This window comes from Gopherus evgoodei, chromosome 7, assembly GCF_007399415.2.
Source record: "Gopherus evgoodei ecotype Sinaloan lineage chromosome 7, rGopEvg1_v1.p, whole genome shotgun sequence".
Lineage (NCBI taxonomy): Eukaryota > Metazoa > Chordata > Testudines > Testudinidae > Gopherus > Gopherus evgoodei.
This window is the reverse complement of record NC_044328.1, coordinates 71,603,994-71,631,797: the sequence shown is the minus strand read 5'-3', so window position 1 is coordinate 71,631,797 and position 27,804 is coordinate 71,603,994. Positions and strand designations below refer to the sequence as shown.

Genomic DNA, 27,804 nt, shown 5'->3' with positions numbered 1-27,804 from the left:
TAGATATCCAGTAGATAGAGTGGTGTTGCTCAAAGTAATCAACTTTGGCTGGTGTTGGGTTACAAATTACTTTGGTACTGAATGCAATGGAAGTGAAATGCTGTTACAAATGTTGTTATTATTGTATGAATAAAGGGGAGCCGAATTGTGTTTAACCTGTCCCAAATGAGTGGGTCACCCTCAACTGAAAGAACCTCGTTGAGTCCGGGGCTCAAGTAAAAGGGTGGGGATAGGTGCTCCAGCCAGTGAATGTGGACACGCCCCAAGGGTTGGTGGTCTAGGTATAACCTGTTTCTCCCCACTGCTCAAAGACAGAGCTAAATAGGTTTACATTTAGGAACCACTTTGTTATTTTAAATGCTCAATTAGAGTTGAAATGTGCTGTGGTGTGACTATGTATCTGCCCAGCCTGCTAAGAGCTAAAAATCATGAACAGACTGACCTGCAAAGGTCAGCCAAGAAGAAGGTGACTGACAAGTCAGTGGGAGCAGCAGGCAGCCAGCAGGAGCAGCCAATGGGAGCAGTGAGCCAGCAGGACCATGGCCAGTGGAGTGACAAGTTGGCAGCCAGGGCAAACACTCAGATACCAGAGCAAGCAAGGTGTCTTCTTCCCTGGGTGGAAGGTGAACTCACAGAGATTTACCTCTGAACCCTGCGTCCTCACTGACCAAGGACAACTCACTGTGAGTGGGGTCTGGTGAGGGAGCAGAAATGGGTACAGTAAAGAAACTTTTGGTTGTAGGATTCAAGAACATGAGGCGGAAGGCACTGCCCCACACACTCTGGGGTGAGTGTCCTGCTCACACTTTTATGTTTAATGAATCCTGCTTGTGGCACTTTCCCCAATTAATGTTGGGTGACTTCTCTCCTTTCATTAAGTTTCTTTTCTACACCCAGACTCTGTGCTTATGAGTGGGGAAGTATTGCCTCTCAGAGGTACCTAGGGATGATGTGTAATTTTTCTAGGTTACTGGGTGGGGACTCGAATCAATTTTGTGTTGTATTGTTGAAAAGGAACCCCTAGATATTGAACGTGGCCCTGGTTACTGGTGGCTCCACCTGGCAGAAGGGTTAAAATGTTATTCTAGGTAGGTGGAATCCAGTTCTCTTTGTTCCGGTTTTAATAGAATCCCTGTTATATTATTCTTTTTTTACAACCAGTTCTACTATCTTGCCTACCATTAAACAACCTTTTATCACAATGTAACCCGCTCTTCCCAGTTCTCACCTGCTGAGTAACTTATACCACCTCTGTGATGGATCATTACTAAATCTTGGTCAATGGTTTGGGGATAGGGTGCCCCTTGGATGTATTTCAAACTATAACAAGAAACCTATTCAGAGGTCAGTTTACACAAGGCGAGGGTTTCGGTGTCAGCGCCCCCTGTACTGGGAGGAGCAGGCACAAGCTAAGGGACATAAGCTGTTGAGTGGGGGCAGCAGGGGCTCTTGGGGAGAGAATGAGAGGTTAATGGGGGCAGGGGGGACTCTTGGGAAAGCAGAAGTTGAAATGTGGGGTTAGGCTTGGGCCCAGAACTGAATTTAGAGGGTTGAGGTGCTGGAGGGGGCAGGCCCAGGCTATAGGGGTTGATTGGGGGAGACTAACAGGAAGCAGAACAATGGGGAAGACTCCATCAGACCCCATTCACCTCCAGGCTTCCCTGGGCCAGTTTTAGGGCAGGTGAATAAAGTGGTTGCCCTGGGCACCAATTTCTGAGGGTGGCAGCACCATACCTCTGTGCTGCTCAGCTGTTTTTTTTCCTCCCTACCACAGCTGCTCTGAGTAGGGTTACCAGACATCCTGATTTCATCGGGACTGTCCTGATATTAGTCCCATCTTCCCATACCCTCTGTGTGTAATGTAAGTGAGATTCTTTCCTTGCATTAATCCTGTGAAAAGGGGTTGATGAATCATCTCTCTCCAAAGTGATCTGTTCAGTGCCATATCCTCTATTACACCACATGCTAACATGCCTTCCTTTAGGACATCCCATGACTTCTTCTTGGGTCAGCTTCCTCTCTTTTCCTTTCAATCTTGATCTCTTGGACTTTCTTACCTATATAGTTGTCAGGACCAACCCATCAGAGCCTGAACTCCCTCATTTTTCATTCATGGATGTTATTTTGAGCATGTCTAACATACACATTCCTCAAGTGGTCTTTCTCACTTAGACCACTCATCCAGCTCAACATTTACATTTCTCTGGACTGGATCATTAGCTCATATTTCTTCTTTGTTGCCCAACACTCACAGCTGTGCAGTAAAAGTTGATGAACCAGTTTTATACACCTTCTTTTTTAATCTTACTGGTATCTTCCAATTGCATATGATGCCCTTATCTCTCTCCATTTGAAATCTATATGTTGTAAAACTGGATTAAATAGTGACATAAAATAAATACTAGTAGCTGAAAGTCTGTGCTGTCGCACAGGTATAATTCTTAATGTCATGTGTGCAAAAAAGCCAAACAAGTCTGAGAACTTAAAAACTGCACTGTATCAGGCTGCACATCCAGACGATGACTGAAAGTAGAGATACTCTAATCATCAAGAACTCTCAGCCATGCTTGTAGCTGTTTCCTTCACTTCACACTGACTCTACAGACATTCTGGGCTTCGATGTGATGTTTGCGATTATTGTGTATGCTGGTTGTGTTGCTGTGTTGATTTGTGTGTGGTTGTGTTGTGTTGGGAGAGCTGTGTGGATTTGCACAGGGGGCATCTGGACCTTCGGGTGTGGCAGCTGGTCCAAGTAATCCACCCTCTATGCAGTCTTCCTCATACAACCAATGAATTTGTTGCATGCAAGTTAGCTGTAGAAAAAAGGTGGCGACTGGTTGAGTTTCCCGGGATATTACAATGGTCTAGGATTCTGGGCAGGGCCTAAATACATGCCTTATTGTACCTGTGGGAGTAATTAATCAATTCAAGATGGCTGAGAACTTAAAAACTGGATGGTAACAAACCAAAAAACCTAATGATTATTCCACCGGGTGATATTTTGAACAAAAGGAGCTCAACCATGCTTGTTGTCACTTCCCTCCCTTCCCACTAAGTGACGCACAGAAGGACATTCCTGGAATCTTATTTTATAGATTTAAGATGCCAGAGATGAGTTACAAAAATTATAGGAAGAATCTGTATGAAGAGTAAAAGATTAATCCTACTGAATTTATCTGAACCTGACTGGATAAAGTGAGGAGTGGGAATTCCAGTTCAGTCCCCCTACCACAGAAACTCTCCCCATCGAAGCAGAACATCATCGTCATAATTCACTATCATTGGCTGAACAGACCTTAAATGCTGGACATTGTTACTAGCTCCTTGTGAACAGAGCAGCCTTTACAGCTGTCAAAGAAGCTTTCACGTTTGTCAACTACACCACAAATGAACTGAAAACATACCCAGCATATGTTGAGAATAAATTCACACCTGAGCCCATTTGAGAACACTGCAGGATTATTGTACCTGCCATACCGTTATTTTATGGTATAACACTTAATTTTGTTAAATCCTATTTAATTAAAAAGTTGACTAATTTGTCTGTGCATTTCACGGCAATTAGTTAATTTCTGTCACTGTATTAAGGAGTTCAAGATCACAGACAATCAAATTAATCACCTCAGGAAATGGAGGTGACTTTTCAAGGTATTTACCAAGGAATAACAATGAGCTGGTCGGACACTGGGATATTTGAGGTGAAACTCATTGGAGTTATATCAATATCTTTGGGGTCAATGGGAGACTTCAAGGTAAAGTTCTGCAAAATCGTTGTCAGTAGCAAAAATAGCTCCATCCGAGACAGAGCCTCTCCCAAGCAACTCCGTTTCCCTGCAATGAAAAAGGAATATTGAAGAGATATTGGAGATCTTTCTTTGCTGCACTTTACATGCTGTTTCTATGGATGGAGGATAATGGAAGTCACTCTGAGTTCAGGATGGTAGGAAAGCATTTTGAGCTTAAGAAGCCATTCAAAGATTGTTTTAAGGTTTGAGTTCCATATATAAAGCGGTCTTTTTAAATCCAGTTTAGGGAGAGGGTTGGGAAGATGTGGGATTTGAGGAATAGCTTATGCGCTCCCCAAGTTGGCTAATAAGTGTTAAAGGGAGAGTAATGTGGTGGTTATTGGGTAACAAGTAAGGAGGTGCAGGCAGGATCATGAATAGGTGGATGAAGGAATAATTGATCATGGATTCATTTACGCCAGACAGACACCAGAAAAGCATGAAGTTGCCAAGCAGAACAAAGAGAGGAGTATGTCGAGTGCATCCGAAAAGTCACTTCAGACAGCTAGTGGGAAGTAACACAGTTTAAAGACTGATAGATGTTTTACTAGCGTGAGAGACTCTGCTTCATGGACCACCTGAAAACCCTCTGCAGACAGTGTGAGCCAGCAGAATCATTGAGGCAAAGCTAGAAGATCTGAGATCTGAAATAAACATGGATATCTTTACCTATAGAAAACGGCATGAAGAAGTCACTCTTCTTGAAGGCACCATTTTCATCCAAGAAATGTCCTGGGTTAAATTGCTCTGGGTTTGGAAATTCCTTGCTGTCATATAGACCTGACCGCAGCACAGGGAATATAGTGGTGCCCTAAATTAGTAAACTTATAAACGAGTTAAAGTGGATACTATCCAAAGCAGAGAAACCTTCAAAATTCAGAACTGGACAGTGGGTCCCATCTTGATTTTTCTTCATTTCCTTGCAGTTCCTGAACTTCATGTTTTCAACCAGAAGCAGCAATATTAAAATTCCATGAGAAGAGCTAATCCCACTGAAATCCCATCCACAGGGAAATCCTCTTCAGAGAGGTTGATCCTATCTGATCATTATCCTGAATTCAACATAGTTTGGGGAGACTTTGGCTAAGATCCAGAAGTTTCACTTGCACCTCTGAGCTGATGCTCCGAAGCAGCTGAGGTTTCCTGGTCAAGATACTGTATTCATCACACCAACAGTTTCCCTATAATTCATAATTAAACTGAGAGCCCCATGCAATTTTACAGTCAAACTCACAGTCAGCAACCCTACCCCTGAGTATGGTGAGTTCTGGTGCATTTTAACAGCTCAACAGGTTCAGAGTTTGGTGGAGATTAAAACTGGGTAAATTTTATCAGACAAATACAGTTTATCCAGCAGAAATGCAGTTTCAGCTGATCCGAAACTATCTGCGAATTTGACCCAATCAGTTTTGTCTGGGAAAAAGTTCAGAAAACACATAGGAGGAGGGGTGTGTGTCTTCCTATAACTTTTAGGCCAGAGGCTAAGGTACTTGGGATGTGAGAGATGCAAGTTTGAATCCCCAATTTGGAGCAACAATTTGAACTCAGATCTTCCCCCCATCCAAAATGAGGATTCTAATCTCCAAGCTCTCAGATATTCCAGGATAGGCTCCTTATGAAGCTGTTCCACTTTTTATTAATATTTAAGTATCCACTGAGCCAGCAAGAATGAGAAAGGCACTCACCTGGGAGGCAGGAGATGTGGATTCAAATCCCTCCTCTGAATCAAGCAGAGGGAATAATTTAATCCACATTTCTTAAATCCCAGATTTTTGGCCTAATGAAAATACAAAGTGGAACAGCTTGACCAGGAGGACTTGAGAACAAAATAACCTAAATGCTGGTGATTAGGGCACTCAGCTGGGAGGGGGAAGAACTGCGCTTGAGTCCCTGCTTCACTGAATATTTAAGTATTGATACGAAATAGAATAGCTTCTGCAAGAGAGATTGAGGACTCACCCCAGCATAGTCTATAGCCTGGTGCTTAGGCTACTCACTGGAGAAATCTGAGTTCAAGTCCTGGCTCCAGAGTGGAGGTACAAATCTAGGTCTCCCACATCCCAGGAAAGTGTCCTGTTCACTGGACTAAAGCATTAAAGAAGGGGGATAAAACCCACACCAAGATTTCTGAAGTAGACCAGATTTTTCCAACTTGCTGACAAATTGCAAATATTTTCAGAAGCTAAACGAATATTTTTTCTGATTTTTTTTTGGCTTGCTGGCTGAACTGAGCTCAGTAACTGGCATCATATGACTAAGAGTAAAAACCTGACTCAATTTTACAGAAACCTCAGCCTTGAAACGAGGTTTGTTTTGTGGTGTGTATTTATCTGTACTGGTTTGCATTCAATTCCAGAAATGGGCAAATGTGCGGGGAGCTCTGATCCTTTTTAAACCTATTCATTCATTACTCATTTGCATGCACTATTTTGTTTTGATTTGACCGAACAGTATCAAGAAGTTTCCCCAGAAACACCCCCCTTTGGCCCCAAAAAAGAGGGGAATGCTTGCACGCATTGATGTGATACCAAAATCTTAGCTGCACATCACTGCTAAAGTTATTCGCTATTCCATATCTTACTGCTACGCAACTAGGCCCTCAAACCTTCTTTTGGATGGAAACCCTAACCTGCAGACTATGAAAGTCTGTTCAGCTGCAAACAGAGGCTTAGAAAATTTCAATATAATTGGTATATTCATGGCAATTATTTAAAATTCCCACCACATAAAAACTGGCCACACTATTTCTATCACGAACGCAGATCTGGCTCTTTCACCGAGAACTGACCTTGGGGATAATGTATTGTCTGAAACGAGTGTCTTTAGTCACAGCACGTGGGACACCAAGAGGGGCAAAAGAGATGAATCTCTGCATCTCATGTACAACAGCATCTGTGTAGGGCATCTGGCTTCGATATGCCATGCAGGGGCTTCGGCTTCGGCCGATCACACGGTCAATCTCTACATGAACCTTCTCTGTCATCAAATTAATGACATTTAACACCAAGACTAAAGAACAGGATTCCCATGGATTTGCCCAACAGTCGGTTGCTCTGCCCCCAAAACACAAGTCTCAGCAGATGGACACTGGGAATATAACAAAACAGGTAAAATTTTCTGTTACAGAAACTACTGTACTAGGTATCTATGATAAAGGGCCAACAATGTAATCACAGGGCAGTGATATTGTTTATACCTGGTTCTGTTACTAACTAGAGCACAATGTAAAATTATCACCAGTGCATCTAAATATCTACTAAGCAAGAGAGTCCCAAAGCATCTCCCCCCGCAAGGCCATTTGCTAATGTGCAGGGCTGTCCTTAACCATACACAAAGTATGCAGGTGTGTAGGGCACTAAAAAATTTGGGGCACCAAATTTCCTGGTGCCCTGCGCAGCTGCGTGCTGCTACATCCCCTGCTCTGGCTCTTCTCCAGGGCCCCTGCCTGTGCTCCGCCCCACCTCTTCCTGCCCCAGCCCCGCCCGCACTCCCCGAGAACTCCAAAAATGGTTGGGGCCTGCACTCATTGGTGAGTGGAGTGACCCGGCCCCAACCTGCTCTGCTCCTCTGGCTCCCAGCTGTGCCACCGGCGAGTTCTGGAGGGCAGTTCCCCCCTCCCTCCAAGCCTGGGAACCAGGAGAGCAGAGCAGGCTGGGACCAGGTCACTCTACTTCCTGCAGGAAGTGACCAGCCTCCCTCTCTCCCGTCCCCCATGGAGGCCTGGGGCCAACCCACTCCCTCCCGCGGAGGCCTGTGGCAGGGCCCCACACAGCCCCCCCTCACCCCGCGGAGTCCTGGGGCCTCACACAGCCCCCCTCAGAGGGGCTGCATAGGGCACCAAAATAGCTAGGGAAGGCCCTGCTAATATGAAGTTGGAATTAGCACTGGATACAGAATTTTTTTTAGCACTAACAGAGCTTTGATTTAAGCCCTTACATGATCCTGTCCTCTACAAGCCCATTAAATCCAAAGGCAAAACATCTTTGCCTTCATTCAGGGGGAAGGAGCCCGTTTGACAGCCCTGCAATGTGAAATCATCTGTTACACACAGAACAGACACACCCTGGTCAGTGGCAGGGCCAGGAGCGGGGCCAGGGTGTTTGGCGCCCTAGGTGGGGGTCCTGCGCTCCCGGTCGTTGGTGGCAATTCTGTGGCGGAGGGGTCCTTCCATGCTCCCGGTCTTCAGGGCACTTCGGCGGCGGGTCCTGGAGCGAATGAAGGACCTGCCGCAGAATTGCTGCCGAAGATCCGGAGCGTGGAAGGAACCCCCGCTGCCGAATTGCAACCGAGGGCAGCAAAATGCCGCCCCCCCAAATCATGGTGCCATAAGCGACCGCCTAGGTCACCTATATGGAAGCGCCAGCCCTGGGCAGGGCAGGCTTCTCTTTTACAAACACTGCAATTAAACACCCACGGCTGGCCATGTCAGCTGACTCAGGCTCGCAGGACTCAGGCTACAGGGCTGTTTAGAAGTTAGGGCTCAGGCTGGAGCCAAGGCTCAGGGACCTCAGGAAGAGGGAGGGTCCCAGAGCCTGGGCTCCAGCCCAAGCGAAATCATCTACACAGCAGTTAAACAGCCCTGTAGCCCAAGTCCTGTGAGCCAGACCCAGTTGACCTGGGCCAGCCACGGATGTTTAATTGTAGTGTAGACATACACATGTACTTCCCTTATCAGAGAACCTGAACACTGATCTGGGTTTGGGAGAGGAATTCAATCACAACAGCCCCATTCAGCCTTTGGATCCTCTCCTCAGATGGCCAATATGGGGACAAGTAATACCCACTGTACTGGTGCTTTTTGGATGAGAATTTCTGCCTGCAGGGAACTGGAGTAAGAAAGTCCCCCAACAATCTTCAACTCACTTCACATGAACCAAAGAACATCCACCGCATGACAGTCATGCAGGTCATGCAGGTCACTGCCAACCCAGGCCAGATGTGATCTGATGATTTAACGAAAGAGGCTCTGCCTACATGTACTGATCTATAGAGCCAGGCTCTCCTCACATGTCCCGAAGACGTAACATTTTGTGTGTGTGTGTCACTGTTACCTTTGATTTCTGGGTATTTCATCAGAAGCTTGAGTCCACGTTTCAGGGTGTCACTGGTTGAACTTGTTCCAGCAAAGAATAAGCCTAATGTTCTGTTTAACAAGCTCTCAGTGGTAAATTCCGACTGGCTGTTATGTTGCTCCTGCAAAAAGGTTTGGTACAGATGGTTGATAATTGATTGTAAAAGCATTCGATCTATTGTCACAAGCCAAAAAAGTCTCATTTTCTACCCAAAATGTGACCCACCTGGCATCGTTATACAAATCCTACAGAAATGGGCCATAGTACTGGAGATTACAGCAGTATTATTGCAGTGCTTTGGGCCATTTCTGTTCACTAATGTGCTTTTACATGAGTGAGGAGAATAGAGCTTCCCCGTTTATATTTCAATTTCCTTGTCTCCCTTTAGGGTCTTCTGAAAAGCCACGTACTCTGTTGTTCCTTGACAAATAAATACCACTGATATGTATAACCCACTCCCTAGTAAAGGGGAAGGGCTGCGGCTAGCACCTACTTGTTTTACTTTGACGAGGAAAGCATCGATGAAGTCTCGAGGGCAGCTGGGCTCCAGGGACTCTCTGTGCATCTCCACTCTCTCCAGAACAAACTTTCTCAAATCCTCAAAATGTTTAAAGATTCTCTGGTGAGGCCCAGGGATGTAATGCATGAGAGTTGGGAAAAAATTGTACAGCTGTAAAGATTGAAAGAAAAACACATCTTGGTTTTCCTGGGCAGAGAAGCTTCCTTCATAGTATTTACTCAAATGACTTAACTATGGCAGCACAGACTCTTCTGTGACATCTTATTTTCTAAATGGATTCTGAAGAACTTTGAAAACTTTACCAACTCCCATTACCCAATGCATATATATATCCCACACAAAAACTTCAGGGACATTCAGTTACATTAGCTAAAAGGCTCTCCATTATTTTCAAAATAGACACATCTTGTTTTTGAAAAATCACCCTCTGAACACAGATTTTCTTAGCAAGTGGTAGCACATTATAGATTTTCAAAGGGAAATTTACTTTAGTCGTGCTGAGGTTGAATTTAAAAGACTCACATTCTTTGCCAATGTAACTCCATTGATTTCGAATGAGTTATGCCAGCAGACAGTTTGGCCCTTCATTTGGTACATTTAGTGAGGTTTTCAGGAAGGGGGCATGGAGGTAAGTGGCTGTGAGCTGGATTGAAAAAGAGTTTATTTTGGAAGTGAGAAATGTGATCACATTCACTGTCATGTTGCTTATGTGATAAGGCATGTGACATGTGATTGGTGTGGACATTAACATTTTAACTGGCAACTTCCTTGATTTTTACCAATAATGTTGATAGTGAATATCTTTAAGCAAATTTAATTCCAAGCTAATGACGTGTTTTGTGTGGGAATTTAAACAATACTTAGAAACAAGTTTGAGGCTGGGTTTGGTAGTAGCTACAGCCTAGCCAGAAGGAGACCATTATGGGAATCTGAAATAACACTTGTTTATGGAAAATTAATAGTTAAAGAAATAAATTTCTGTTCCCTCCCCCAATAGAAAGGAGAAGAATAGAATAAACCCCTGATCATACCACTGTCCTGGGAGAGCGCAGGAGATTGTTAATTTCATCTATGAGATTTATTAAAGTTACAAACTTCTTATCTTCATAGTCAAACCGGTCCCCAAAGACGATCGAGCAGATGACATTGGAGGTGGCATGGTTGAGGAAGAGGGTGGGGTCAAAGGGCCGCCCTGGAGCAAAACAAAACTAAAGAGTCAGTTTTAATTTAGTGTCTTCACCCTCCGCATCAGAGTCACTGGCAGCATGGAGATGTTGTGGATCTCCATCCATAGGGAAAGACTCAAGGTAGGGCTGACAGCAATATGCCCTGAGGAGGGTGGGTTAGGGCTGCCCCAATCCCTCCCTCTTAGCTCTCACATGCTAAATTAAACACTTGCCACTTTTTTTTCTTGGCAATCAGTTTAACTCTGTCTGTTCTGCTGCTCTCTGCCTGGCACACTCTGGTCTGACCAGGGGCCATCAGTGCCTCTCTGACTGACACCTGCCTGTCTGACTTGGATCCCATTTCACAGGAAAGATCCCAAGCCTTTCACAACAGGATCGTGCTCAGAGGGCTCTGCCTGAGCCACTGCTTGTGTTGTTGTAGCATCATCACTAACTCCCAGAGCGCAGCAATCTCCCCTTGGCACTGCCAGCCCGGGCCATACAGTGCAAATACACAGTTGTTGTGCTAGGGAAGGAATAATGGCTCCCAACACAACAGCAGAAGGGATAGGTCTGCTTTCCACCTTCAGAGTGCACTAAGCAGGCCCCACAGCTCAGCTAATGCAGCTGGAGAGGCTGAATTTCCCACTGGCTCACCAGTGACATCTTAGCTTCCGTTTCAGGTTCTCCCTTCCCCATAAGCACAAGGAACACATGGGGCTGGTAACTGAGAGCTAACCAGGGGCTGCAGCATCAGAGGGAGCAGCACAACATTCCTGGGAATTATCGGCAAGAGTTCACTCCTCTAACCTGAGAGCACAGTGCTCATGGGGAACATCCAGAAGCAGCATTTTCTTCATGCACCAGACCCCTGCTCGTGTTCCTCACCCATCGATTCTCTTTGACTCATTCCCAACAGCAATAGCTGCCCCTTGGCTCAAGGTGCACAAGCAGCAGCAGCAGCAGCAGCAGCACTAATGTAGTACCAATGGTGGGGAAGGGTCTCAGTGCATTCTCCTCTTCCACTTACAATTCACCAGATGGGAAGAGCCAACTTCAGTTTAGCCCTTATTGTTGCATTAAATATTGCAAGAGGCAGGATGGTTTGCTGCTAAGGTCTGGGTCTCAGGAAATCTGGGAACAATTCCCATCTCCGCTGCAGATGTCCCAGATGTGACCTCAAGCAAGTCACTTCATCTCTGTGTCTCAGCTTTCTATTTCTTAAGTAGGGGAAACAATCCTGTAATTATTTGGGCTCCTTGGAGCTGGAGTACACCAAAGTCCCAAGGTACTAATAGTGCCCCAGGCATACTATGATTCGGAGGCAAGCACTTTAGGTCTTGTAGGCGCTAGCCCTAGTGGGGCTCAATAGCCACTCAGACACACGGCTCAGGGAAAGGGAATTGGGTCAGGTCTCGCAGCAAAGAGTTCAGATACAAGTATCAGAGGGGTAGCTGTGTTAGTCTGGATCTGCAAAAGCAGCAAAGAGTCCTGTGGCACCTTATAGACTAACAGACGTTTTGGAGGATGAGCTTTCATGAGTGAATACCGACTTCATCAGATGCATGTAGTGGAAATTTCCAGGGGCAGGTATATATATGCAGGCAAGCTAGAGATAATGAGGTAGTTCAATCAGGGAGGATGAGGCCCTGTTCTAGCAGTTGAGGTGTGAAAACCAAGGGACGAGAAACTGGTTTTGTAATTGGCAAGCCATTCACAGTCTTTGTTTAATCCTGAGCTGATGGTGTCAAATTTGCAGATGAACTGAAGCTCAGCAGTTTCTCTTTGAAGTCTGGTCCTGAAGTTTTTTTGCTGCAGGATGGCCACCTTAAGGTCTGCTATAGTGTGGCCAGGGACGTTGAAGTGTTCTCCTAAAGGTTTTTGTATATTGGCATTCCTAATATCTGATTTGTGTCCATTTATCCTTTTCCATAGCGACTGTCCAGTTTGGCTGATGTACATAGCAGTGGGGCATTGCTGGCATATGATGGCGTATATTACATTGGTGGACGTGCAGGTGAATGAATCGGTGATGGTGTGGCTGATCTGGTTAGGTCCTGTGATGGTGTCGCTGGTGTAGAGATGTGGGCAGAGTTGGCATCGAGGTTTGTTGCATGGATTGGTTCCTGAGCTAGAGTTACTATGATGTGGTGTGCAGTTACTGGTGAGAATATGTTTCAGGTTGGCAGGTTGCCTGTGGGCGAGGACTGGCCTGCCACCCAAGACCTGTGAAAGTGTGGGATCATTGTCCAGGATGGGTTGTAGGTCCCTGATGATGCATTGGAGAGGTTTTAGCTGGGGACTGTATGTGATGGCCAGTGGAGTCCTGTTGGTTTCTTTCTTGGGTTTGCCTTGCAGTAGGAGGCTTCTGGTACACGTCTGGCTCTATTCATCTGTTTCCTTATTTCCTCATGCAGGTATTGTAGTTTTGAGAATGCTTGGTGGAGATTTTGTAGGTTGTTGGAGTTGGTCTCTGTCTGAGGGGTTAGAGCAGATGCGGTTGTACCTCAGTGCTTGGCTGTCGACAATGGATCGTGTGATGTGCCCGGGATGGAAGCTGGAGGCATGAAGATAGGCATAGCGGTTGGTAGGTTTTCTGTATAGGGTGGTGGTAATGCGACCATCACTTATTTGCACGGTGGTGTCTAGGAAGTGGACCTCCTGTGTAGATTGGTCCAGGCTGAGGTTGATGGTGGGGTGGAAGCTGTTGAAATCGTGGTGGAATTTTTCCAGAGACTCCTTCCCATGGGTCCAGATGATGAAGATGTCATCAATGTAGCGTAGGTAGAGAAGGGTCGTGAGTGGACGAGAGCTGAGGAAGTGTTGTTCCAGGTCGACCATAAAAATATTGGCATATTGTGGGGCCATGCAGGTGCCCATAGCTGTGCCACTGATCTCAAGATATATATTGTCATCAAATTTGAAATAGTTGTGTGTTAGGATAAAGGCACGGAGCTCAGCAGCCAGTTGTGCTGTAGCATCATCAGGGATACTGTTCCTGACAGCTTGAATTCCATCTGTGTGTGGGATGTTCGTGTAGAGAGCCTCTACATCCATGGTGGCTAGGATGGTGTTTTCTGGAAGGTCACCAATGCATTGTAGTTTCCTCAGGAAATCAGTGGTGTCACTAAGATAGCTGGGAGTGCTGGTGGCATAGGGTCTGAGTAGAGAGTCCACATATTCAGACAGTCCTTCAGTGAGAGTGCCAATGCCCGAGATGATGGGGCGTCCAGGATTTCCGGGTTTGTGGATCTTGGGTAGTAGATAGAATAACCCTGGTCGGGGCTCTCAGGGTATGTTGATTTGTTCCGGTATTAGTGTAGGGAGTGTCCTGAGTAGATGTTGTAGTTTCTTAGTGTATTCCTCAGTGGGATCTGAGGGAAGTGGCCTGTAGAATTTGGTGTTGGAGAGCTGTCTGGCAGCCTCCTTTTGGTAGTCAGACCACTATACACTAGATACACTAGATACACAGAGGCTTAAACAGTTACAAATCCCAGTGAGGCCTAGTGCTTGCTGTTTGGCCCTGGGGCACTACAGGCGAGAGTCAGAGTCCTTCAGGGCTCATGCCTGGCACACCCTCTCTAGCGCAGTCTCTGTGCAAGCAAATAGGAGCTTTCAGGTTTCCAGGCCAGGCTCCGTTAGTGTCTCTCCTTGGGCCCCTCTGCATTGGCTCCCTGCCCAGCTGCTGTTGCTCCCTCATCGACTAGGGTAGCCAACTTGCTAATCATACAAAAAAATGAACACCCCTACCCCGAGGCCTCACCTCTGCTGGCTCCAACTCCCCCCCACACCCCTGTCGCTCACTCTTCCCCACTCTTACTCATTTTCACTGGGCTGGGGCAGGAATTTGGGGTGTGGGAGGGACATGAGGGCTCTGGTTGGGGGTGCGGGCTCTGGGGTGGGGCTATGGATGAGAAGTTTGAGCTGCAGGATGGGGATTAGGGCTGGGGCAGGGATGTGGGAGGGGTTTCGGGGTGCGGCGTTCCGGCAGCACTTACTGTGGCTCCCACGAAGCGGCCACCAGGTTCTTGTGGCCCCTAGGTGCATGGGTGGCCAGGGAGGCTCTGTGCACTACCCTCGCCCCTAGTGCCATCTCCTACTTTTAATGGTCCAGTCAGCACCAGCTGCCAGGGTCCCTTTTCGACTAGGAATTCCGGTTGAAAACTGGACGCCTGGCAATCCTACCAGTGACCTGCCCCCAACTGTAATGTCTGGCAACTTGTTCCATATGGAACTCTGTCCACAGTTGCTGGGGGTTCCTCTCTGCATACAACCTCTCCACAGCTCCTTTCTTGCATTGTGGCTGCTGCTTTCCATCATAGCCAGGCCACATCCTGGTTCAGGATCTTTCCCCCTACCTGACCAGGGGAAAGGGAAGTATCAAGTGCAGTTGGGAAGTGGTCAATGGGACTTGTAGTTCCTGCTTAACAGACTCATCATACTGCCCTCCTCTCTGAGGAAGGATGCATTCTCACACATAGTGCTAGTCCATGTGGCAGTCTTGGTGCCAGCAGAGGGCTCTGTGCTCTTCCTGTGGCCTCAGGTCCTTCTATATCGCTGGGTCATTTGTGTTTTGCTCACTCATTGGCTCGCCTCAGCCCAGATTACAGAATTCCTTCCCCGGTACTGGTTCTACCATCTCTGTTATAGGTTCACTTCCCACTGTTGGTGGTTCTCTTTGTCATCCATTTCGGTTCCTTCTGATAAGGCCACACCTGGCTATGCCATATGAAGGTTTGCCACTACTCAATGAGACACATGCTAATGTTCACCCTGGTCTGGTCCTCTTCACTGCTCTGGGAGTCAACCTCTTAGCTGACTGTGGCTCTCAATTATTCTATTGGCCCTGCTGTGGGAAGTTGATCATATCTTCAGCTGAGTAAGGACCCAAGGAGGTTTTAGCCTGTTGTAATGGAGGACAAAATTGTTTCCATTGAGGACAGTGGATTGTGCACAAAACACCTCTGACGCCTGGCCGACCAGCCTGTATGAACACCTGTACTTTTGCTGCAACTTAGCAATCAAACTCCTTTCCCTTTTGTGGACCCAAACCAGTTCATCCTCCTGGTATATCTGGGCACTCCCCCTTAAATCTCAGGGCTCCTTCTGTCTCTAGGTGGCCCTGGTGAGGCTTTATTGCTTGGGCAGCAGTGCTGAGGATGCCTGTCAAGTGCTAGGTACTCTGTGGGACTAGTATACTCATCTGTCTTAGCTATCTCATCCAGCAATTCTGCTAGAGGGTGGTCACATGCCCAAACATCACATTATATGACGTGTACCCCAGGGACGACTGCACATTAGTCCTGTAGGCCATCATGACCTAGGGAAGAAAACTGTCCCACTTCTATGATTGGCATCTACAACATAGCTGCAAATGTACAGTTCAGACGCTCCACCTGGCAGAAACCTGGGTGTGGCTGGTCATGCTACTGCTCAGAGCAGGAGTTGGTAGACAGGATTAGGAGAGTAGGAGACCAGGGTCAGACCCAGAGGCCAGGTGACAGAGCCAAAGTCAAAAGTCAAGAATTGGAGCCAAAGGTCAGAACCAGGTTACTTGGAATAAGGCAAGGCAGGAGCAGGCGCTATCACAACCATGGGCAAATGCTTTGAGCAGCCACCAAACTGTTGCTGCAGCTGGGCTTAAGAGCTGGTCTGCTGTCTCTCCCCACCAGGCAGGTGGTGTAGCTAATCAGGCAGCCTATCACAGGCCAGCTGCCCTTGTTAGGTTTCCCAGAGACCGACTCTCCTGCAGCTCCTGATTCCTGATTCCTGACACCAACAGCCTGTCTCACCATGGGTAGTAAGGTGTAGTACAGGTCTTATTTATCTCAAGGAGGTCACATACCCCTTAGAATAAGCATGATTCAAAATTTTCACCAGTGGTTGGTATGCAAGGAGTGAGGTTAGCAATCATTTGTGCTTCTCGATCAGGCAGTTGATGAGCCTCTACCTACTCAGAGAAGTAGCCTGCTCTCACAAGGGTGTACTGACTGACTCTCCCAGAATAACCATAGCTACCATTTGCAGAGAGTGGCTTGTCTGAGTGGTAACCAGGGATACTCTAGGTGTAGGATGATCTGTCTTATGTCCCCATAGGTATAAGAAGACGTCCGTGGTCCCTAAGAGACCTGCACCATCCAGGCCAGTAGCATCAACTTCAAACCTTTTGGCTAAGCTTCTCCATCCCCAAATGTCCCTGTAATGGGGTCAGGAGTGCCCATTTTCTCACGAGTGCCCCCTTTTCTCTGGCCAATATGCCTGTGATCACAATCTTTTTTCGGAGCAGCACCTTCCTCTTGCAGGCGGCCCCCTTTGGTTGGTTGGTTGGTTGGTTTGTTGGGTGTGAGCCTGCTTTTGACTTTTGTTCTTATCTCAGGGTGGCACCCGCCTCTCAACTGCCTTCCAGGCTCAGTCTCCTGGACAGAGCATCAGCATCCATGTTCTATTACCCTGGACGGTGTCTTGTCTGGTATGGAACTGAGCCAGCTGTCCCAAACACCAGCTCAATAGTCCTTGGGCATCATGGAAATTATGAAGCTCCCTGAGGGAACCATGATCTGTTCTTCACAGGAATCCTTTCCACAACAGGAAGTGGCAAACATATTTTGTGAAGATCACCACTGCCAGCAACTCTGCATTAGCCACGGAATAGGTCTGCTCTGCTTTGTTCAGCATCCTGCTGACATATGCAACTACTCTTTCCTTGTCTCCATATGGCTGAGTCAAAACAGCACCAATACCAGCTTCACTGGCATCTCTATCTAGAATGGATGGTAGCTGGGGATCTCAGTAGGCCTGTATTGTTACAGATATGAGCCTCCACGTTAGTTCCAGAAAGGCTTCTTGGCAGGGCTAATCCACTCAAACATCCATCTCATCTCTGCTAGCTTGAACAGTGGCTGTACAGTTGTGGCAAAACAAATAATGACTCTCCAGTACTATGAAACCAGACCAATGAAACGCTGCTCCTTAGTGACAGGACTCGGCACTGATCAGGATTGGACAGCTTCACCATCAACACCCCTTGAGATCATATGCGCAGGTTATTTACTTTGTCACATACAAAAATTGCATTTTGCTGAATTCACCTTTAAGTTGGCTTGGAGTAGCCTCTCCAGCACAGCTCCCAAGTTCTGCTGGTGCTTCCCAAATGACCTCCCAGTGATGATGCCATCAAAATACACCAGGCAAGATGTTTCCTGCATGTCTGCCAGAATGGCATCCATATAGTCCCCTGCTTAGCAGATCCATCACACTTCCTTCCTCCACTTTTTATTTTTCATGTCTATTTCAGATGTATGCTGCTTGCAGCACAGAACAGTCCTTCCTATCTGTTACTATAGCACACACACAATAAAGCTCCAATCTTGGGATCTGTACTCACTAATGCAATATAAATAGTAATAATTAGTGGGTCACTTATAAAGCATTGTCCATTTACACAGTGGTTTCCAATCATTCCTGTGGGAGCCCATCAGCCTTTATGCAGCCCCTAGCTAATGAGGCCAGCCAGGCCTGGGCTTACTCAGCCCGTTCCAATTCCCCTTTCTTGATTGGAGTGGATATGACAGAGGCCTGGCTCAGAGTTTCTTAGCCAGGGTTTAGTGCGGGGGAGGTCAAACTAGGACCCGCAGGCCAGATCCGGCCTGTCAAGACTTTCAATCTGGTTTAGTGGCTAAAATAACGTAACATTTTGTCTTCTCAGCTCCTTGTGTTGACCATTCTATGCATGCGCCATGTTCACAAAGCAACTCAGTATGCTCTATTCCAGGACTAGAGGGGAAAGCCAGACTGTCCCTCTAATTGCAGCTCGGGGGGTGGAGTCAAGGAGACTGTAACTAAGAGCGGCGAAGGCAGAGAAGCCTGGGTCTGATTGGGCCAGGAGAATGGGACAGAGAGCTGGGAGGAGTGACTGGGACTGGGAAATGGCCAGGGAAACAGGAGGGATTGGGACCCAGTTGGCAGGGATGGAAGGAGAACTCACTTAGATCAGATGAGGAACTGGGGGATGAGCAGGTGCTGTGCAAGGAGACTGGGACCATGAATCAGTGTGAGAGAGAAAGGGGAGATGGGCAACCTATCTGAGAAGGAGGCAGGATGCAGGGGGAGAACTGGGACTGGCTTGGCAAAGAAACTGGGAAAAGAGTCAGCGAAGGGGGAGACTAGGAGAAGGAACCTGGATGGGTGAAAATGATGAGAAGCCAGAGGGGGACATTGGGACTGACTGGGAAAGGAGATGGGCTCTGGGGGTAGGGAGAAAGAGGAAGAGTTAGAATCAGGGCAGGGGGGAGACTGGGCCTTGGACAGGGAGCCCAGAGGGGAGAAATGGGATTATCTGGCCAAGGAGACTGGGGCTGGGCTGAGAAGTCTGAGTAAGGAAGGCAAGGACAATGGGACTGGGAAGAGGCGCCAGGGAGGGGATGAGAAAGGACTGAGGACAGGAATATAGACTGGAAGGGACAAGGCAAAAGTGGTCAAGCTTGGGAAGAACAAGCAGAAGGGTCTGTAACTACTAGAGAACATGCCCCTTAGAGACTGGAAGGGAACCCGACATTCCTGAGAATGCAAGTAATGCAAAAAACCCACAGGCCTATATCCTGTATGACATTAGCTTCAGCAAGTTAACATAAGGTTTGAGGCCTGTGAACTTTGCACAGATAAATGGCCCAACAGAAAACCCGAAGTATTTGAGGAGTTAAAAATAGAGTTTAAAGGGAAGTTCTGACCTCAGGTAAATAATTCAACCACAGAAGTGTCCTGGCAATTAACCTGCATACATAACAGGTACACGAGATACACTTAAGGCTAGCCTGCTTGCTTGCCTATATATCTTTTCTTATACATTTCTCATTTTCTTATGGGTTTGATTATTTGTTTTATTATAATAGGTGTATATTAGAGTATATTTTGGCTGTAACACAAGGGACCTGCAGGCCACATCCTGTATGTTGAGCTAGGGCAAAGTTATCATACATATGTTTGGGATCTTTCACCTAGATAGATGGTGGTGAGCCAAAGCATAAGGTCTATATATGGCTTTGACCTTTAACATAGAGGATGCATTAAAGCAGGTTGGCAAAGGGGCTTTCCTTAGCCCAGAGTCTTTTAAACTTAAGAGATACACCACAACTTGAAACTTGGAAAGAACTAAAATAACCAGTTAGGACAAAAACAACAAATGTGATACCTAACCACAAGAGGCCATGGTAATGAATGGACATATATGATAATAAGCTGAGATCATTGATATACCAAGCTATACGAAAAAGTCACCTCAACATTAGTAGGGTGAGTAAATACAAATAAGGAAAAGGGAAGAAATCCCCTAATGAATATGCATCAAACATAGCGGCATCAGCGTAACATATTATAAAGGTGGCATCCCAGCCTAGGGGCAGTAGGAGAGAGAGAGAGATGTAGCCCTTGGGAGGTGCCAGAATGATGGTCACCGGTGATGATGAGGGAGGTGATGGTGAGGAGGAAGATGATAGCTAACATTTCAGGTTATTCTACAAGGGATGGTGTGAGTATATGGATGTGCAGATGTACATTCTGTAGTATCTGTATCTACCTTACTGAGCTGGGGTGCTTGTGACAGGGCTAAATATATTAATAAACAATATTTGTAAATATAGAAGAGTTCCTATTGTGTGAGTGTTGCAACTGTGCACATCAGGGTTCCCAGCTGTATAATCTGGAGGATGGCATGGACTGCACCCTCAGCAAGTTTGCAGATAACACTAAACTGGGAGGAGCGGTAGATACACTGGAGGGTAGGGATAGGATGCAGAGGGACCTAGACAAATTAGAGGATTGGGCTAAAAGAAATCTGATGAGGTGAAGGTGAAGTAGGTGAAGGGCTGGAGGGCCAGGTGTTGAGGTGTTATAGGGTGAGTGGGGAGCAACAGTGAGCTTCAGGGTGAGGGATTGAGGGCAAGTGGGGTGAGTTGTGAGAGGTGTGGGTGGAAATAGGGGATTTGGGGGGTGATGAGGTGAGTTGTAGGCTGGGATGTTGCTGGGGAGGGAGGAAAGATGTGGGCTCTGGCCTGTGATTGGAAAAAGGGGCCTCCTAATCTATTCTTGGACCAGGGCCCTCTAGGGCCTTGTTGCACCACTGAGCAGGGGAAGAAGGGGATTGGCCTCTCCAGCTCTGGTCTCCTGGCTGTATTCTCGCCCTTCTACTGTGCAATGGCCTAGTCACTGCCTCTCACTCACCTGTAGTGAGATGTTACGAGCATTCAGGTCAGGGAGCTAGTGGAGTAACAGGGAATGGAACCAATCTTTGCTACTGTTCTAAATGAAACTCCAGCTACTTCCCCTTTTGTTATCTCAGTTGTGTTCCCCACATACAGAGAATATCAGCTCTATATGCTGATGTTACTGGAAATTTACCTTTTTTGTTGGGCAACCTTTCAAATACTGGCATATGTCCTCTGTCACTGAACTCGTCCCCTTGATCAATCAACGCTTCCTTCACAGCCTCCTGTCCATACAGCACCACAACTCGCTCTGAGCCCAAATATATTGTGAAAATCGGGCCATACTTTTCCCTGAGCTGTCAAAGTGAACACATAAAACCAGCAAGTTTTAACACAAATCCACTTAATTAAGAATAAGAATGTGAGCAGATCAAATTACAAATTAATGAAAGATCTCATATGTGGCTAAGATAATACTAGTCAGATTTGGGAACTGCCTGACTTATGCTTCAGTTTCTAATCTTGATGTTCTGTTAACACTGTGTTTTTCCTAAAAGGAAAGAGTGAGTGTGAAAGAAGGATCCATCTCTCTGTGTTATTTAATTTTCTCATCCTGCTAGCAGCTGGAATTAATGCAGGTCCTTTCATTTGTGAGCTCTAGCAATTTGCACTGTTTAACTAATGACGATTCAGTTCTATTCTGAAAAATGACTGTGTACAAATGATACTTCTAACACCACAGAACTCCTGCCTCCATTTATTCATAGTAACATCTGCTGTCTTTATAATGACAAGACAGTTTTTCCTTATTCCTGTCAGCCCTGCAGAGCCAGAGAGAGAGTGGAGTGAGAGTCTGTTTCCCCTTTTACATTACCAATAGACTTACTGCCTAATTTCCAATCCATTACACCTGTGCAAATCAACCACAATGGGGTTACATATCTGTAACTCTTTATGGTAGGATTTGATAAGAATGAGGGTGAACAGATGTAACTGGGGGCAGAGTTTCTCCTGCTTAACTTTTATTATTTGCGATGGTGAGCCAGAAGGAAAGAAACCAACTTGGCTGTCAGATCCCAGGCTGTGGATTGCCATTCGCATGTGAGATGATGGTATTTGAGATTATAATTACAGTGAAACAATAGCATGGAACAGAACAAAGCCATTTTTTCAAAGCTGACCTACAGCTGACACCTTACCATCCCCTTGAGAAACAGGCACATATCATTACAGCAGTTTTACAGAGGGGGAAATTGAGGCAGATAGCGCTTAGGTGACTTACTTGGATGCACCCATGGGCTACATCTGCACTTGGGGCTACGGGTTTGATTCCCAACTTGAGCAGACCTACTCATGCCAGCTCTCATTGAGCTAGCCCACTAAGAACCGTAGCATAGCCCGAGAAGCACAGAGAGTGGCCTGGCTAGCTGCCCCAAATACATACCCAAGGGGTACAAGTAGGTTTATGCTTAGGGTGGTTAGCCCGTGCTTCCGCAGCTATTACTATTTTTAGCACACTAGCTTGATGGCATAAGTCTGTCCATGTGAGCTGGGAATCAGACCCCAAGCTCCAAATGTAGACGGAACCAGAGTCTGTTGCAGAGGTAGGAATAAAAACCAGGTCTGACTGCCCTTTCTCGACAGAGCCCACTAGACCACTCCCCCCACAATGTGATTGTCTGTACATCTTGCTGTGAAGCTGGGCTGGTATATTCTGGATTTCCTGTGACTTAGACACCTATATTAAAAGGCATAGGTTAACAAGAACAGTTTATATCTAGCATTCAAGATTGATTATTTTTGTGAGGGAAGAATTAAGATTGAAATATGAAGATTTGAGTGACATGGGATTGGCACTGTGTAAACACCAGACATTTCACGGAGTTCTGCTTGACCTAGGCTCCTCTTAACCTCCACCTACAACCGAACAATAGATGAGAAATAAATATTTTTACCTCACACATTGATTGGGACAAGTTCTTCATATTCAGCTGCAGTGCATTTCCGATGATGGGAAAAGCAACAGGGCCAGGTTGCAGCTTCCCACTTCCAGACATCTTTTTCCATGCTGAAAGGAAAAGAAGGCAAGAGATGTACACTGCCAGGAAAATAGTTGTTGCTCCCAAAAGCTCAATTACAGACAGGGCCGGCTCCAGACCACAGCGCGCCAAGTGCGTACTTGGGGCGGCATGTCGCAGAAGATGCTCTGCTGGTTGCCAGGAGGGTGGCAGGCGGCTCCGGTGGACCTCCCGCAGGCTTACCTGCGGAGGGTCTGCTGGTCCCGCTGCTTCGATGGAGCATCCGCAGGCACGCCTGCGGGAGGTCCACCAGAGCCACGGGACTGGCGAGCGGCAGAGCGCCCCCCACGGCATGCCACCGTGCATGAGGCTGCGAAATTGCTAGAGCTGGCCCTGATTACAGAGTGTAGCAATTATTCTGGGTTTTAGCAGGGAGTTCACTGGTATTTCATATTCTACACTTTATATATAGTGTGGTGGAACAGAGCATGCAAGCCAACAGCCTCACAGTTCTGATTGGTAAACTAGATTAGTCATTGTCCAGCAAAAGAGACCTGATATCAAACTAGGAATGATCTCCCTTGAACCTTTACTTGTATATCATGTGTGTTTGCCCCTCCAGCCTTTGTTCCCTGTGTATTTGTCCAGAGAGGATGAGAGTTAATCACTGATGGGGGCAAATTCTTTGTATTCAGCTGCAGTGCATTTCCTGTGATGGGAAAAGCAACAGGGCCAGGTGACAGCTTCCCACTTCCAGACATGTTTTTCCATTCTGAAAGGAAAAGAAGGCAAGAGATGTACACTGCCAGGAAAATAGTTGTTGCTCCCAAAAGCTCAATTACAGACAGGGCCGGCTCCAGACCACAGCGCGCCAAGTGCGTGCTTGGGGCGGCATGTCGCGGAAGGTGCTCTGCTGGTTGCCAGGAGGGCGGCAGGCGGCTCCGGTGGACCTCCCGCAGGCTTACCTGTGGAGGGTCTGCTGGTCCCGCTGCTTCGATGGAGCATCCGCAGGCACGCCTGCGGGAGGTCCACCAGAGCCACGGGACTGGCGAGCAGCAGAGCGCCCCCCACGGCATGCCACCGTGCATGAGGCTGCGAAATTGCTAGAGCTGGCCCTGATTACAGAGTGTAGCAATCATTCTGGGTTTTAGCAGGGAGTTCACTGGTATTTCATATTCTACACTTTATATATGGTGTGGTGGAACAGAGCATGCAAGTCAATAGCCTCTCAGTTCTGTTTGGTAAACTAGATTAGTCATTGTCCAGCAACAGAGACCTGATATCAAACTAGGAATGATCTCCCTTGAACCTTTACTTGTATATCATGTGTGTTTGCCCCTCCAGCCTTTGTTCCCTGTGTATTTGTCCAGAGAGGATAAAAGTCAATCACTGATGGGGGCAAATTCTTTGTACTCAGCAGCAGTGCATTTCCTGTGATGGGAAAAGCAACAGGGCAGGTGGCAGCTTCCAACTTCCAGACATCTTTTTCCATGCTGAAAGGAAAAGAATGCAAGAGATGCACACTGCCAGGAAAATAGTTGTTGCTCCCAAAGGCTCAATTACAGAATGTAGCAATTATTCTGGGTTTTAGCAAGGAGTTCACCAGTATTTCAGATTCCACACTTTATATGTTGTATGTTGGAACTGAGCATGAGAGCCAACAGCCTCTCTCAGTTCCATTTGGTAAACTAAATTAGTCACGGTCCAGCAAAAGAGACCTGACATCAAACTAGGAATGATCTCCCTTGAAACTTTATTTGTATATCATGTGTTTGCCCCTCCAGTCTTTGTTCCCCGTTTATTTGTCCAGAGAGGATAAAAGTTAATCATAAAGTGAATCTCTCTAAAGCTGTCTAGACTTCCATGGACTTCTTCAGTTTTGATAAATATTGCATGGAGGCAGGCTGTTAGCTGAAATATTACATATTTATACTGACAAAAAACTTGGTGAGCATATAGTTAAGGTTGTCCCAAAGTATATTGTTGTAGGCTATGTAATATGTAGCATGTATATTTTAGATGTTGGAACGTGTGGAAAGATACCAACTTGTCTGGCAAGTAAAGAGAACAGCCAAGTGAAAAGCTGAGCTAGCAACCTGACCAGGTGACCACCCGCATCAGAAAAAAACGGAGTTAGCAAACTAATCATAGTGTTAGGCAAGAAAGTGGTTACAAATATATAATGAATAGCTTTGTAACAATGTATGTAAGGGAAGCACCTGGAAATGGGATGCACTTGCATTTAACCCTCTGCTATGCCCTATTTCATGGACTGGTCACTAACTGAAGCAACAAATAAATGACATACTTTCTTCAGCTCAAGAGTCGGTCTATGTAGCTGTGTGGGCTGGATAGTGGGGAAAAGAACCAGTGACCAATTGTGTCCTTCTAGAACACTGAGTTCAGCGAAACTTAAACTTCTCAAAAACCAGGCACTGAAGGGTTAAGGTATTTTAAATGCAAACTTGTGAAAACCAGGCAATTTAGAGTTAAGGTATCACCCACAGAATGGTAGCTGCCTCTCTGGAGCTGGGAATCATCTGTATTCACTCCTGTTGCATTTGCTGAGGTGTATGGAATTGTGGAAGAGTTAGTTGGAGCAGCTGGCCAGAGCAGTGATTGTGGTATGAAGTGAATGGAGGGGGGCGTGCAAGCCCCACGTGGGTGTGATCAAAGCAAAGCAGTGCACATGTACCTTGAGAGTGGCAGTATGCCTCATGTTAGCACTGCCTTGTGTAGACTGTGACCATGTCTCTGCTACAAATTTTGCCAGTGTGAGTTACATTGGTGTACATCTGAGAGTTGGTACGTTGATTATGCATGTGCGTACTTGGCTTCCTGTGTCAGCACAGTGTGTACTAGCCAAGAGTGCTTGAGCCAGTGCACAGGGTAATGAGCTATAGGCTGGTCTCTAACTAAGCAATCTGCCACTGTTCAGCGCACTGTTGTTTGGGTAGTTTTGGCAATGCATGGTGGGGCATAAACAAGTCATATACAGGTGACTGGGCACAAGGCAACAACATCCCATAATGCTGTGATCTCCATCCCTTAATATCGTCTCTATCCCTATAATTTTCATGCCTAGTTTCAATTTCCCACAAACTCGTGTGGGACTGGTCGCAGTCCACCATCTCTGACAGAAGCATGGAGCCTGCACAGCTCTGAACAATTGTCACGCACGTTGAACGCACAGGACACACAATCCTCCAGTATTTGAAGCGCTGCGTGAAGTACTACAGGGAACTGGATGATTTTCTGGGAGTCAGTTTGCGGTGAGACAAAGGGAGAACTAATTCACGGTGATTGTTGGTGTTCATTGAGCAACTGCAGATGGTGGCGCACCACTTTTGGGCCCAAGCAGCAAACACTAGCTGGTGGGATTGCATGGCAATGCTGGTTTGGGATGACAAGCAGTGGCTGTAGAGCTTTCAGGTGTGCAAGGCCACATTCCTGGATCTGTTTGCCAAGCTCACCCCAGCAATCCAACACAGGGACACCAAACTGAGAGCCATAGACAATGGAGGAGCAAGTGGTAAGCACACTGTGGAAACTTGCAACATTGAATTGCTACCAGTCAGTGGGAAGTCATTATGAAGTGGGAAAATACACTGTGGGGGCAGTTGTCATACAAGAGTGCAGGACCATTAATTGTGTCCTGCTATGCAATATGAAAATTGAAAGGTGGATAAGGAACTGGTTAAAGGGGAGACTCCAACGGGTCGTACTGAAGGGTGAACTGTCAGGCTGGAAGGAGGTTACTAGTGGTGTTCCTCAAGGATCAGTTTTGGAACCAGTCTTATTTAACCTTTTTATTACTGACCCTGGCACAGAAAGCGGGAATGTGCTAATAAAGTTTGTGGATGACACAAAGCTGAGGAGTATTGCTAACACGGAGAAGAACCGGGATATCATACAGGAAGATCTGGATGACCTTGCAAACTGGAGTAATAGTAATAGGATGAAATTTAATAGTGAAAAGTGCAAGGTCATGCACTTAGGGATTAATAATAAGAATTTTAGATATACATTGGGAACACATCAGTTGGAAGCAACAGAGGAGGAGAAGGACCTTGGAGTATTGGTTGATCACAGGATGACTATGAGCCGCCAATCTGATATGGCCGTTAAAAAAGCTAATGCGGTTTTAGGATGCATCAGGTGAGGTATTTCCAGCAAAGATAAGGAGGTGTTAGTACCGTTATATAAGGCACTGGTGAGACCTCATCTGGAATACTGTGTGCAGTTCTGGTCTTCCATGTTTAAGAAGGATGAATTCAAACTGGAACAGGTTCAGAGATGGGCTACTAGGATGATCCGAGGAATGGAAAACCTGCCTTATGAAAGGAGACTCAAAGAGCTTGGCTTGTTTAGTCTAGCCAAAGAAGGCTGAGGGGGGATATGCTTGCTCTTTATAAATATACCAGAGGGATTAATATTAGGGAGGGAGAGGAATTATTTAAGCTTAGTACCAGTGTAGACACAAGACCAAATGGGTATAAACTGGACACTAGGAAATTTAGACTTGAAATTAGATGAAGGTTTCTAACCATTAGAGGAGTGAAGTTCTGGAACAGCCTTCCAAGGGGAGTAGTGGGAGCAAAAGACATATCTGGCTTTAAGACTAAGCTTGATAAGTTTATGGAAGGGATGGTATGATGGGATAGCTTAATTTTGACAATTGATCTTTGATTATCAGCAGATAAGTATGCCCAGTGGTCTGTGATGGGATGTTGGATGGGATGGGATCTGAGTTACTGCAGAGAATTCTTTCCTGGGTGCTGGCTGGTGAGTCTTGCCCACATGCTCAGGGTTTAGCTGATCGCCATATTTGGGGTCGGGAAGGAATTTTCCTCTGGGGCAGATTGGCAGAAGCCCTGGAGGTTTTTCGCCTTCCTCTGCAGCGTGGGGCATGGGTCACCTGCTGGTAGATTCTCTGCAGCTTGAGGTCTTCAAACCACTATTTGAAGACTTCAATAACTCGGACATAGGTTAGGGAGTTGTTATAGAAGTGGATGGGTAGGGTTCTGTGGCCTGCTTTGTGCAG

At 46.4% G+C, this 27,804-nt stretch overlaps 1 pseudogene; it reads right to left on the bottom strand.

Annotated features, from left to right (window-relative positions):
• Positions 1-3,625: 3,625 nt before the first annotated feature.
• Positions 3,626-27,804, bottom strand: part of LOC115655599 — a 133,898-nt pseudogene continuing 109,719 nt past the window's right edge.